Here is a 14,832-nt window from a genome sequence, read left to right as displayed (position 1 = left end):
AATTTAGGTAGAGCAAGGCAGCAGCAACACCTCCATATTCTCAGTCAAGAAACTAGATTGCCGTCTTTGGCAATGCCTATGTTGAGTGAAGGCTGCATTTCCTAATCACAGCCGAGTGCTTGTGCATTCAGGTTAGGTCTCACGAAAGGTGCCCAAGGAGGAGCAGTCACATTTTGCAAACTCTGCCAACCTAAACTCCTACTTATCCCGATTTCAGCATTCTCACATCAAAACAGATGATTATTGTACTTTGTAATCTTCATGTTAAACCAATTTTAACATTTTATGCCATGATCACAATGTAAAATAGCTACTAGTTCTGTACTGTAAGCACATGCATCCCATGAGAAATCTACAGTGCGACTAATAGTTTTTAGCATGCTTCCTATAAAACTGAAAACGCTATTAACTGGAACTACTTTTGTTTTTGCTAGGTTAACCAAAAAGTTTTTTTTTAGCATTCCAAATTATTGGAGCTTTACAGCAAACTGTTTCAGCGGATGGCCATGTAACGTGGCTCATTAATACAGGATAAAAGTAGCAGCTGTATGAGTAAAAAGCTTGCTCTGTCCCTCTACCAAGAACCAGGCCATCAATAATTCACTATGATTGGGAAGCATTATTCAACAGGATGATTAATTTTTAAGATAGCGGGTGGCAGCACAAACCATGAAAAAGGTACCACAGAGCAAGACGTGAAACAACAGCGCAAAACATAGCTATGGGAAATTAAGAGAATTCCGCTTACATTTTTCACATATTTCCTCCTGAGAGACAAAGCACTTTGCATTTGCATTTGTAGTACATGTACATTGCCCTTTCAACTTCACCTCTTTGCAGAACCACTTTTTCCTTCATGTCCTTCGATGGGGAACAACTGACTATTCTTTCGATGAATTCAACAGTGCACTTTCTACTGGAAATGATAAACGAATTTAAACAAAGATATGCACTGCCAGGCCGTTTGCTTCTATTCACACTATGAGTCCTGCAACACAAACAGGAAACCTTTTAGTGTCAAGCAGCGGGTGGACACAGCCCCAATTAATAACGCCCAGCCCTACAGGCTCCTGGCTGGCAACAGGGAGGACTGGTGCTAAACACTCCCCAGACGAATCCATCCCGCCCGACTCCGACTTGGGACAGGTGTGAAGTGGTAGCCTCCAGGCTACTGGTTCCATCCTGCATTCACATAAGAGGAGTCTTTTATCTGAGCCACCACAAATCACTTTCCAGGATTTCTCTATACTACGGAGTACAAATGATGCCAATACCTTACACTTAAAAAGCACTGCATTCCCGCAAGTGAGGAAATGAAAAAAGAAGTAGGCGTAGCATTGTGTCCAAGATCAGATATGTCTGCCAATAGACTGCTCTGCACTGAAAGTATCAATGATTGTGTACAGGACACAATAAAACCTAGGGATACTGTAAACAAGATATTTTTAACCATTTTATAGGTCAGTTCATGCATTAAAACAACACATGGACACCAGATGAATCGCATCCGACTTCACCTTGAAATACACAAATGACAAAAAATATTAATGTAGCCTATATGTACGCACACACATATATACAGCCTGCTTAAAGTAATCAAATTGTTTTCCTCTTAATCATTCCGCAACGTTCAATTCATGCAGATAATTAAAATCCTGGGACACGTTTGGAGACAATCTGTCAAGTCAGTTTGACACTCGGTCACGTCCAACTCCTGAACTGATGAAATTGGAACCTGGCATAAATCTGAAAGCCAAGCTGTGTGACATTGGCAAGGAACCGGCTTTTTGTGCCAAGGCCACAGTAAGAATATTCTTATGATATTTTTTGCGCTGCTATTTTGATTTGCTTTGAAAATACTCCTTTTTTGTGATGCACTGTATAGTAGTAGCAAGAGAAAAATAATTCAAGATCTACACTATTTGCAAAAGAAAAAATACACACTATTCCAACAAGAAATAAATGGAAGCAAAATCGCCATCTCCCAGAAGTTCGGGAGAGCAGGTCATAGACGATAACTTCCTGCTATGTTTTAGTCTGGCTCATTGCAAGTTCATTAACATGTGTTAGCCACCAAAAGTATCAGAATTGTTGTGACGTAAATGTTTTTGTATAGGTTCATTCAGCAAGCCCCTTTAGATCAAAACACTTAAGAGCTGTAAAGGATAATCTTTATAAACTAGAAACAGACAACTAAAAATACCATATCACAAGGAATAATGTAAGATATTACTTGTATACATGAGTCATAATGTAAGATTTTTCCATTTGACTTTAACATTTTTTTTAAATCACTATTTACATAATGTTGTGCAGTAAAATACTGGATATTAAATTAATCAAGTGAAAACACCTGTACTGAAAATTAACTACAATAAAATGCCAAATTTCACCATGAATAACAATACAATGTAAAAAAATGTTCATTTTCACAGCTTTGTATGAGGTAATTGAGAGCCTGCATTTAAAATTTTATTTTGAAGAACGGTGACAGTCATGAAAAATGCCTGTCCTTTCATGTCACTTAACGCTCTTCCCTAAACCATGAATCTTTCCAAGAATCAGAGTCTTGCAGTAATACAATGAGCTAATGTAAATGGATTACTTGCAACGTTATCATCTCCTGCCACCCATAGCAGGGCAGCAGACACTGTAATCACTACCTTTGCACCCTGTGTATGTTTAAGACAGCATGCTTCTGCACGATAACTCCAAAAACAATTCAATATAATCGCACCAAAGTTTGTACATTCAAAGACACATAAGACGATATGCCAACAGTCAACGAAATGTCTGAGATAATTTGCAGCTGAATATTTTATCGTTGCCAGCCAAAATTGGTAATTTCCACATTTCTGAGACAAAGCTCTTTTTTGGTGCTGAGAGAATTTAAATCCCCTTGAAAATCCTAAAAGGTGACCATGTCTGTACTACTAAATGACGGAATTACAGTTTAGGTCATACCTTTCACCTGGTGTTCTAAACCATAAGGATTAACAAAGGCTGTACATGAAACTTTCACCTGGTAATCCCACTGCTGTACAACTTCATAATACCCTAAAAAAATCTTTATAATGGAAAAAAAATCAATATAAATATGCAAACAAGTAGTTAGGATTACAGAATACTGTGAAAAAGCAGTAGCTCTTATTGGGAGAGTAAATCTAATAAGACTGCAGGCAGCTCAGAGATCTACTTTCTTGATTTGAGAAGCCATTTAGGGCTACGAAAGCACACTGAACTTTCAGACAGGCTAGGATTATCCTGTTACAAGATTTATGTGGTTTTAGGGAAGGTAATTGGTTAAACCACACTGACGTAATCAAGGTTTCTCGAGTAGGAAAAAAACAGCTTGCGAAATTAAGTCTTTCATCTTAGAGGATAATTATTTTCATCTAGCAAAAATACAACACATGCACACATCATTCAAGATTAACTTACAAAATATTTTCCATTTAATGTTTTTAAAAAGATCCCTATATTTAATTGAACCCATTTACTAGCTTTTAAGCGTGACTTACAAAACCAGCGAAGAACCTAAAACCTTTCAAAACAACAAATAAACTACAAAATAAGTGTACACTGTAGTAAAATATTTAATACAAAAACAGCGTACACTGTCCAATGTGCACAAATTACTTATTCTGTACATGTGCATATGACTATATATACACATCCACACATCAAAGCAAAACAAAATAACATTTATAAGCTAAAATAGTTATTAAATAATAATATAAAATGTACATTCTTTCTCCATAAATAAACACATTTTAGAATAATATATAGAAATATCCCTTTTTGTTGTTTATATTTTTATATATGATACATTGAATAACCTTGAAATGTATGAAGCTTGATAAATAAATTCAAGCAAACATTACATGGTACTTCACTTTAAAAATATCCTGGAGTTCATTTCATAAACTCCCCCTACAGGCCTGAACTAGTCAAAGGGCTAAGATGGACAAGTGTATAGTATATGGATCGCTGACATTTAAAAAACAGCACGGCATTCCTTTGTTTTATATACATCTAGTGTGACAGACATTTGTCACAGCTAGCCAGTGGAATTTCTGGCATTGCAGCACACAGAAAAACACTGAGTGCTTTCTGCTGAAACAAACTGAATTGCTCGGCCATACAAATGAGCATGCCTTGTATTTCTAGTCCGAATAATCTTTGCAGCTCAAAAATAAATCATTCTGAAGCGCACTGAGGCTGTGTTTACTGTAACAAATAAAAGGCATGATTTCCTTTTCCCTTGGGCTAGAACCTTCTTTATTATCAATTAAAAGCTATGACTGCACATATTTTAGCCACACTGGAAAAACTGTAAAAATTACCACTTGCCATTAAACAGGAATAGCACAGCCAGCAATAATGTCATGCACGTACAAAAGCTGCGCTGTTCCTATGTTTCTGTATGTACGGCACTGCTAATGCACTTAAAGAGAAGCCAGTTTTCTTTTAAAACAGCTCCGAATCCAAATTTCAAGTCACTCACTAACAGCGAAAGTCAGCGAATGCCAGAGGGTCTGGCTGTGTCAAAGCTAATTGAACTACGGTTAGAGGGTGAACGACAGGAAGATCTTTTGAATGCAAATTTTAAAAAAACATACTGAATCCAACTAGATGGTATCAGGCACAGCAAAGTAACTATTAGAAGCTTTGAACACTTTTTTTTTTTGGAATGCGACTCCTTAGCTGCCCCCAGGCTTACAGAAGTTATTTCTGATGGTAATGGGCGCTGGAGTGCTATCCTGGTATCCTGTCAATTTGGTCCAGACACACCAGTCATCAGCTTGAGTCGCTGAATGATGGAAATGCCACAGGCATCCAAGCACAGCTCAGCAAGGACAAAAATGCAAAGCCTCCCTTTTGTTAACAGGACAGCAATGCCTTACGCAAAGTTCACCTAAGAGGATGAGCAAAATAATTTCCTGCAGTATGGAAATACCCAGCTTTCAAGTTTAAAAATTTTCACTTGGCAGCATTATATTTTCTTCTTTTAAATTACATGTTTTAGAATTTTGTGGAAAAATGACAACTTTAAAATTCTCCACACTAATAAATCTGCAAAGTGCTGAGGAAAAAAATGACTGGTTTACAAATAAAACAAATTACATCCTTTATGTATCCCTTTGTCAAATAGTATTAACTAACAATTCAAAAACATAATCCATTAAAAAGTAATAAAGAAAATTATGCCACAACATTAACCATAGTATATATATTTTTAAATAAAGCTTAAATATTATTTAATGTATTTCATATTATACTTTAAATATATTTGACCAATGTAAACAAAAAATTAAACTTAAGCATAATTTGCAATAAAAACTATAATGTAAATATATAAATTCCCTACTGAATTTTGTCATTAACAAACAGTGCTATTTCCGAGTGCTGCAATAATGTAAAAAATACAATGTATGCAGTACCAAAGACATCATCCAGAATGAAGTACTAAATTTCACCTTCAACTGAAAAAAGCTGTCCTCTCTTAACCACCAAAACTGACAACTTCAAAAAAAAATATTAAAAAGAAAACACTTCAACAAGCGCTTTGAGAAGCCACCTTTAAAGGTGCTATATAAAATATAGTTTATTACTAGCGTTTAAATCTCTGTTCTTTGTCCTTGCTGGAAATGTAGGCAAAATAAGCACAAAAAATAGTGGTGAGTGATGTAAGTGTTCAACACTTTTTTTCTTGGAAAACAACACTTAAACTAGCCTGGTTAAAGAGGTTTAAAGCGAAGCAGCAAGAAAAGTCAGAAAATTAAAGCTGGAGTCTGATTTGCAGAACAAACAGAGGTAAAAGTCTGAAAGCAGCTGTGCAAGCCACGCAACAGAGTGAAACAACCACCACAAGGATCCCTGAAGGCCTATCAGATTAAATGGACAGGTCCTGAGACTCCTGCTCCCAATTTTTAAATAAGAAAGGGTAGACCTTAATCCCAGGGTGTGAATTTTCGTGTTAATAATGTACTCCTAACAGATTGTGAAAACTAGTGACAAGACCAACAGGGGCCTGTTTTGCTCAACACACGTTCTCTTGTCAGGCTGTGATTAATGCTGTGCTCTGTAGAGGGAGACATTACATCCGGGCTCAAACACAAACTAAATTTCACCCAAGGGCAGGAATCTGATTTAAACATCTCTATTTGGAGTGACATTTGTCCTCTGTTTTCAAACCGTTTCCCCAGAAACTCCTGTGAGTTGACTCGATGACCCAAGAGCAACCCATTGCTTCTGGCTTGTCATATTTCTGCTCCTCATGGCAGAATCAGCAAAGCCAGATCAGTTGAGTATGATGCAGTGTTTCACTCACTAGAGAGGCTCTCATAGAGACAACAGCAGGTGCAGAAGTGCCAGTTGCTGCGCTGGTACTGGCTCTCACAGCAGTCAAGATTAAATTCACAGATGTACTAATGCAACTTAATGGTTTTTGTGCGTTGTTTCAACAATGGATCTTTGTGCAAAGTGCAAAGATCTTCCTCTGGTGATTTCCACATTTCTGTGGCATGGCACAAGAAGTCTGTGGGATCAAACACACTCTCAACCACAGCTCGCATCATTAAACAGTGGGTTAAATAATGCTTCTGTATTAAGACGAGTAAGTTTGCAAATCAGTAAGACCTCCCTAGATGCAGAATAAAAATAAGCATGAAAATGTGGCACAGCACAAAAGATCTTAAGTTCTGCTGATTTCTATTTATTTTATACATTAAAGATACTTTTTTTTCTCTTCAGCAACCTTGGTAATTGAACAAATCAGCACAAATCTGCAGGGACTGTGATAATCACTGCAGTTCACATTAAACCAACTACAAATGGTAGCTGCATTAGTTTATCAAACCACATTTCTTTTGTAATTATAAGCAAATTGTATTTAAGTTTGCTATGTGCCTCCAAAGAAATCAATGGTGTTCCGCTGTAGGCTGCACTTTACCTGCAGGTGGTAGTCATTGTGCGGACTTCTAATAGTACATAGCCTTCTTTATTATTATGCGTTGGAAATAATTGTTTTGTAAATAACAGGCCTGGGTGGATGAACTGCTCCAAGGCTTGATGCAATAAACTTTGATGAAAATACGAGATTGTTATACACATATTTCACACACCCTAATGGTCTCGAAGTCCTAAACAGGACCGTGAGATACTGTCCAGAGTATACTCCCATTAAGGGCCAATCTGACCTCTGTTATCTGTTGAACAGCAGGCCACTGCTGATGTTTTCTGCACTCATTTGATGAAACATTCTTAGGGACACATTTTGCTAAATTCTTCGCAGACATAACGAGATTTTGCCACAGCAAAGGCAAACCTCAGAGTATGACCTGAGGGAAAGAGCAAGTTATTAGGACTTCACTCAAAAAACAATTCAATAGCAATGACAAAAATAATAAAATTTGAATGCAAAAGCTTCCAGGTTTGAGACCCATTTTAACAGGACACAGCATTCCCACCTGCCACATTAGGTTGCCTAAACTCAGAGCTAAAGCGCTGACTGTTGAATTGTTACAGTGATCAAAAGGTTATCTAAATCATAAATGTTCTGTCAAATGACTCACAAAGGTACGAGTCAAATACGACTCGGATGGGGGTAAACCCATATCAATTTCATGAATTACACTCATTTTTTCCCCAAAAAAAACCACAAAAACAACAATAGTAATGAGTAACCTAAGTTTGATAAAAGGCCCCTGAAAGCGGCAGAACAGATTATTGTTTTTTTCAAAGATAATTTTACTTTGGAAATCTTTAAAAGCATTGTGTTTTAATTTATGAAGCACATTACTCTGTGAACTATGCTGTTAACCCATAGGTATGCATTCTTAATTAAAGTCACCTCATCCCTTTCGTGACAAGAAAGAAAAATCTCTTAGTTTCCAGGCTCTGATACATGGCCAACCCTGAGGATTAAAGACATGAAAAAAAAAATTCTTACATTTGAATTTTCAGTTTCCTCACTTACCCTGGGCTGAGCTGTGTAGAAAGGCTGTCAATTTTCTGACCAAGGGACTGTGCCCTTTCCTGCTACGAGCAATTACGAAAGGAAAACCGAACACTGTGGCTAAATTACATTCCTGTCTTTTGAAAACAGAGGCGAAGTGCGGGCTATTTAAGAGCAAACAGAAGAGGCTTCAACACTTCTAACTGAGCAGAGATGCAAAGCTTCCTCTGGCAGCCTGCTGCAAACATTCAGTGAGCCAGGCCACACTTTCGTCAAATATGCTTGGTGTGTAATAACTAGTGTTTATTTTAAACTTTGCCTAGGAGGTTTCATTATAATGACACCATCATTTAATATTTTCCCTAATACTGATGCAGCGGAAGACCAAAAAATGTATTGTATTGATAAACAATATGTGCATGTGTGTATGACTTAACATGTTTTAAACAGTAACTAAAGCAGCCACTTTTATTTTCATTTCTATGAAACAAACACTGAGCCAAAATTAATTTATTTTTGGACACAGGCAACCGTTACTCCTATAGAGACAAAGAGTTTGATAGATTGTGTTTTAGTTTTTAATGTGATGGAAACTCTAGCTTTTGAATGGGAAAAATATTATAATAAATATATTATATATATTATAAAATGTTTAATAATCTGACACAAATAAAATACAAAAAGACCAAGCTAGCCTAGCACACTTCAAGCCGGCTGACTTGTATATACTTGTTCCAACTAACCATCACCAAATTCCAATAACTTCAACGCTACAGACCTATATCTAAAGAAGGTGACAAAAATATTAAACTATCTGAAATGTTTGTAGAATTAAGGAGAAACCTTAAACATTTAATAGAATAAAAAATCTAAATTAACACTTTTAAACCCAAGCAAATCAATAAAAACTGCTCTGATAGTACAATCTTACGTATCTTTTTAAATGGAACAGTCTAGCAAACTCAAAGACTTAAATTTATATTAAGCATTTTATCGACATGTTTATTTTAGGGATCACTAATTACTAATACAAGAAATCCTACTTGAAAAGCTAAATAGCTGTCTTCCCTTGACATGTTGTTTGGCTAGTTAATGCTTCTGTTAATGACAGTCCTTAGGTGTGAAACATGGTTTCAGGGGAATCTGGACATTTTACAGGTGAGTGCTAATCTTCTAAAATATGTAAATATGATCCTAGACTATCCATCACATGGAATTAATGTCTGATACAATACATATTCGAATGTTTGTACGACATTTCCAACCCAGGAGGCATGTACTGTTGTTTTCTCAATGTTTTATTCACTGTTCAGTAAATTTAAGTTGTCACTAATGATCACATTTTGAATGTTACCTATCAAAACTGGTAGTTCAATCTTCTAAATACATTAAACGTAAACTGAATTTAAAACGAGTCTTGAGTCCTTTTAGCTGATTAGTCTTGGAGACGTTCACTTTTAGACAAAAGTATGATATGATATATGTAATGCCAGAATCCTATACAGCAGACACCATTAACAATATCATTTGGCATTTCTGAATATGCCACGCACGAAACAAACCTATTTTTTCTGAGGGGGTGCTAAGAAAACTCCAAATTAAACCATATGTATCCCATCTCTCAGGTTATTATTGTCCCAATAGGAAATTAATAAAGCACACAGGAAGTTTAATTTGTCATTTAGAGAGGTGGAGATCTTCCTACTGGAAACAAATGTTTCATGCAATGACTGCGGGACACACCCAAGCCTCCAGTGTTTTACTGATTGCTAATTGTAAAATAACAGTCGTAAAAGCTGCATTTTGGCCCACCAAGGATCTATACGGTGGATGTATTGCATCAAATTTGCCATAGCTGTGCTAAAGGCATGTTTATTCTCTTTGATAGAGGTTAGTTATCTGCACAGCTTGATTTCTGAAGTTAGTGGAAAGAGGAAAAGTACCTAATGGGAATTTGTCAGATTAAACACACAGACACATGCACACAAAAGAAAACAAAAATCACTGATTTGCATTCACCACCTCCTAACCACTATATCCTTCTCTCTAACCAGACCTATCTGCTCCCCTCAATTTGTTTCCTGTTGTTGAGAATAGAGACAGCTGACAAATTAACCTGCCGAGATTAAGGATGTCAGGTGATGTAATCCCCATAACACTTTAATTTTTCTTCAAGTGGTCCAATTTTATCACATCTGTATACAGAAAATATTGCACTCACCTAATTATGTACATTCCAGGGTTTTGTCAGATTCATGTCCTGAGTAGTATGAATGTAAGTGCTACTCTTCCAGGGCAATCTGTAGATTATCTCTAATAGCACAATGGCTAATGTGCTTTCCTTATAGCACTTTGAATTCAAAGCAGCCTAGTTAACGGCGACCTAAGTGTGATAATGGCAATTACATCGATATGTGGTCCTTTGACACCTCAAAAAGCTTCTTCTATAGACTACAGATGATGCAAGGAAAAAAATAAACAAGTGGAGAATTTACATGAAATTCCCTTAGTTTAAGATTCACAACTACCTACCATTACAGCCAAAGATAAAAATATTTTAAAATCAAATTTGTAACATGGATCCATTATTATGTCCACCCCCAAAACATTCTTACTTGCGTGTACGTATGCACACATATACCTGTTTTTATGAACTATTACTTAAATAGCAAAAGCACATTAAGGCTGCAATATTAACGGTCCTACTTTGTTTGCTATAATTACAAGAATAAATGCAAATATTCCTACAAGCTCTTGGCTCTTTTACACAACTGTCCACCAAGAAAACAATATTAAGCTCATAACCATCTGCCAACAGCACAAGAAAACAGCAATAAGAAATATCTGCATTTTATTTCCCAAATCTTTGCTAGGCCACATTGGTGTATTGATTTGCAAGTAGAGATGAAAAGTGAAGCAAAAAGATACTTCTTGTAAGCAGATAAACAACAGCTGCGTTCATGGAAAATAAATACGTTATCTATCTTGTCACACCCATAGCTTGTTTTTTCTTAGAAAAAGTAATATATCTCTTTCAGCCTAATACCAAAAAGATTATTTCAGTCATCTAAAACAAACAATGTTAACTCCCAGATGCAGCTTTTAAGCCTACTGTAATAAGACTGAAAACTGCTGAAAATGAAGAGCAAACGAAAGCTCCACAGATTAAATTGTTATAGTAAAGTGGAAAGTGTTTTAGGTTGATCATCTTATATCGCCCAAAAGGGGTTCAGTAGGAATATAAATTATTAGTATCCACAATCTTATTTTTTAAATCAATTAATCCCCCACAGAAGAAAACTCAACCCCCGATTTCCATTTTGCGACTGGTGGCTTTCAACATAAAGAAAAGTTTTAAGTAATTCCTTGCAGGCAATCACAATTTCATTTATAAACACACTGAGAATTCCCAGGAAGAAAAAAAGATTTTAGTCTTCAAAAGTTAAAACTTTCACAAAGTCCACAGTGGCCTACACTTTATATTTATATATATTTTTAAACTAGTGGAGAAAAACACATTACTGAGATTCTCAGTCAGCTTAAAAGGAAACAAAACCAGTGTTTCTTCTTAAAGATCAACAGACTTTCTAGCTATGAAGAACAATGCTGTTACTGAGAGATGATTGCCTGTTTCCACACAGAAACACAAAAAGTGTTGAGACAGACTGCAAGTCCACCTCCCCATTTTCCTCCTTCAGAATCTCATTCGGCCTTTCGGCCCAAGCCAAAGCAAATGGGTTACAGCCTTAAGTTTTCCCCATTGAGCCTGGGCTCTGAGTACTTTGATATGCTAATTGATGCCTTCAAACAGCAAGAATTCGCACTTGCATTAATTCAAACAATTTGCGCAGAATGATGTGAAATGGCACCTCTTTTTAAGAGAGACAGAACAAAAGGAGTGAATCACAGTGTGGCCCAGGAAATCAAACAACAGAACATTTGTTCTGCTGAATTCCTCTCCTCACTCAGATGCAGCACCTTTTTTTTTTTTACTTTTGTTGTGAACCACAAATTTAAAAGAAATCTGAAAGCATATTAACCAAGCTCTACATCAATGCAACTTCCAAAAGTAGAAACAGTAACATACCGTCGTCTTCTTAGACATATTGTGGAACACAGAAATATAATGTTACAAAGTTGTTTTTTTTAATTGTACAAAAAATGTTAAGAATTCTTGATGGAGTAAAATACATCCATATTTTCAACAGTGTAACAAGTTCTCAATTGTCACCTGAGAAATACTTAGGGCTCTTTTATAAACTTCAGAAACACCACTGTCTTCGGATATACGAATGCACAGCTACATTTCTGATTTACATTACAATATTTATATTTTTATCTGATAAGAATTTAAGTATAAATACATTCCTACTTTTTGCAGAAACCCTTAATTACTGTTGTTACCTAAACAGTGTGTATATTGTTTTTACAAATTAAAAGCAATGCTAAAATAAATTCTAGAGTAACTGCTGATGGCATTTAAAGAAATACGAAAGACTTGTTCTCCGAAAACTGTGGCTTGAATGTGACTACTACTACCTGCAGAAAACTAATTAGTTGTATTCTGAATCGATGCAACCAAGAATTTTCATTTGTTTTTCCCGTCAAGCACGGAAATTTGCAAAGGCCTAAGTGTCATCTTGCGTGCTTGCGCTAGAAATTGAATGAACCATTGCTTAATGTATCCTTTAGATCACTGACTTTACAGATCAATTCAGATTCATCGTTCATCCTCTTTGTGCATTACAAATTCGCCTGTAATCAAACATTCGTGATAACCACCCGGCAAACAAATTAAATAATTCGTTCTTATTTTCTTGCGTTTTTTGATAGTTTACACGTGGTTGACGTGAAATGCTGGGATATTAGTAAATAATATATGTGCAGTTAAAGGATCTAATTGTACCGCTGCGGCGCGCAATAAAGCGTTACCGTGGATTCAAACATGCTATGTGACCTATGCTTCGTTTTACAAGAGCGTAGTTAAAGGTGAAAAGGAAAACAGATTTTTGAGCATCCAAGAGAAAACCAATGCTCATTTAATAATTCTATGGTAATTTTAGTATTGCAGAATACTGCTAATAGTAATCTTTCTGATTTACCAGAAGCCGTCTTTATAGGATATGAACCTAGGCCCTGAATATTCAGAGGCTTTAATAAAGCCTTTAAAGCTTATTTGCTCTTTCGAACACGTATATACAAACACCGAGAGACAGAGATTAAAGACAGATATATCTACCTCCAGCACATGTAATATTTGAAAAACAACAATTATTCCTAAAACCCGTTTATTTTATAACTTTAAAAGCACAAATTCCAATTAAATGGTCCTTTACTTCTGGTACATGTGAAAGCCCTCTTTCTAATCGTTTCCATTCATTCAAACTCAGAAGGCAGCCTACCAAAATCAATCCACATCTGGTTGTGTTTTGATTAACCATTTTTCAATTAACCATGGCACTCCTTGGATCATTTTAATTACTTCGAACAGACTGGTTCTGTTCTTTCAAAGCATAATTCATGTTGAAATCTGCTTATTGTTTCTTTTATCTAAAATTCTTTTAGTTGAGCAGCTTTCAGACGCTTTGTTTACTATCAGTATTACTTAAATATACATCTTTTGGAGTATGATTAATGGGTTAACGAGCACAGATTCTGTGTATAGGAAAGCAACAGAAATCACACAATGATCTAAACAAGTCATTTAATAGTTTTGCTTCTGAGTTAGTGGACTTTGTCCCAAAAGTTAGAAGCACACAGAAATCCCCCTCACTAATCCGACACACACAAAAGCAACACAAACACAAAGACGTTTACGGGGGGAAAAGTGAAAACTTACTATAGCTCTCATCCTTACCTTTTAGGAAAAGAGTCACATGGAATACTTTTGAATGGCAAACTCAGGCAGACGATAAACTAAGCAGAAAAGCAGACAAGCTTGTAAAAAGAACTCCTCTGCAGCTCAATGCACAGTAGGAAATATAGAGACTCTGCAGTTCTGATGCATAAGCTCCACTTATCTGGGACAGATAGTGTTTTATCAGGCAGCAGGTTCTTCTTCAAGTCCACACATTCCCGCAGACTGGACACACTGCTCCATGTCAATGTACTGGTCAATCTTTAATTGAAGCAAAGTCCAGCTGTTTTTTTAAATATATGATTTCTTCTTCGCAGACCAAAAATCGACAGGGAAGCGCACAACAGCCTTCAACAGAGATAAAAAGCTAGCAAAAAGCAGAGCTCCGATGAGCTGAAATCTGAAGGCAAAAAAACTCTGCACTGCCTTTTCACTCTGTTGATGTCAATCCACTCTGCATCTCCCAGGATGACAATGCGGCCTTAAGCGTGACTGCTGAGTTTCAAGCTCCTCGCGTATTAGAAGATCCTGCTCACAGCATTCATTGAGCGCTCAGAGAATGGCTTGAGACAGAGAAACAAGCACCCAGTAAACAGTGCCAGTGCAGAGAATTGTATGCAGGCTCCCTTCTGCATGAGCTAGCTTTGAATGGGGCTGCGGCAAAACCTGACGTGGATTCCACACCAGACACTGACTCGGAGCCTCTCTTCCCAAGCACCAAAGCAACTAATCATATAAACATATTATCATGTGCAGAAAGACTAAATCTCCATTGCTTTTTAGCCCCGGCTGTCGCAAAAGAAGATTACAGACAACTGAGCACAAATGCGAAGCAGATTATCTATAAATATATGCCACTATTGGCCATTTTCCACTCCATTTGAACTGATGCTTGCCCTGCTTTTGGGTTTCGACGGCTCAATCCCTTTCACAGTAGGCAGTCCAGCCTGCTCAACCAATGACTGACGACGTATTCTTACAGTAACACTAGAGTGCTTTAAAAAAGTAGACCCCC

At 36.6% G+C, this 14,832-nt stretch overlaps 1 protein-coding gene across 19 annotated transcripts in view; it reads right to left on the bottom strand.

The window, feature by feature from the left end:
* adgrl2a (adhesion G protein-coupled receptor L2a) overlaps positions 1-14,832 on the bottom strand; it is a 334,526-nt gene that overhangs the window by 97,797 nt on the left and 221,897 nt on the right. For 7 of the 19 annotated variants that reach the window (XM_088598905.1, XM_088598907.1, XM_088598910.1 and 4 more), the window contains exon 1: positions 13,818-14,728. The exons of 2 other annotated variants lie outside the window; for them this stretch is intronic. The gene's annotated coding sequence lies outside the window, so the exon portion shown is untranslated. Of the gene's footprint in view, positions 1-13,817; positions 14,729-14,832 lie in introns of those variants that run through there. 10 more of the 19 variants (XM_088598903.1, XM_088598900.1, XM_088598901.1 and 7 more) reach the window with 4 other exon arrangements.

This window comes from Lepisosteus platostomus, chromosome 11 (assembly GCF_059453375.1).
Source record: "Lepisosteus platostomus isolate fLepPlt1 chromosome 11, fLepPlt1.hap1, whole genome shotgun sequence".
Taxonomy (NCBI): Eukaryota; Metazoa; Chordata; class Actinopteri; order Semionotiformes; family Lepisosteidae; genus Lepisosteus; species Lepisosteus platostomus.
This window is presented reverse-complemented; position numbering and strand designations above follow the sequence as displayed.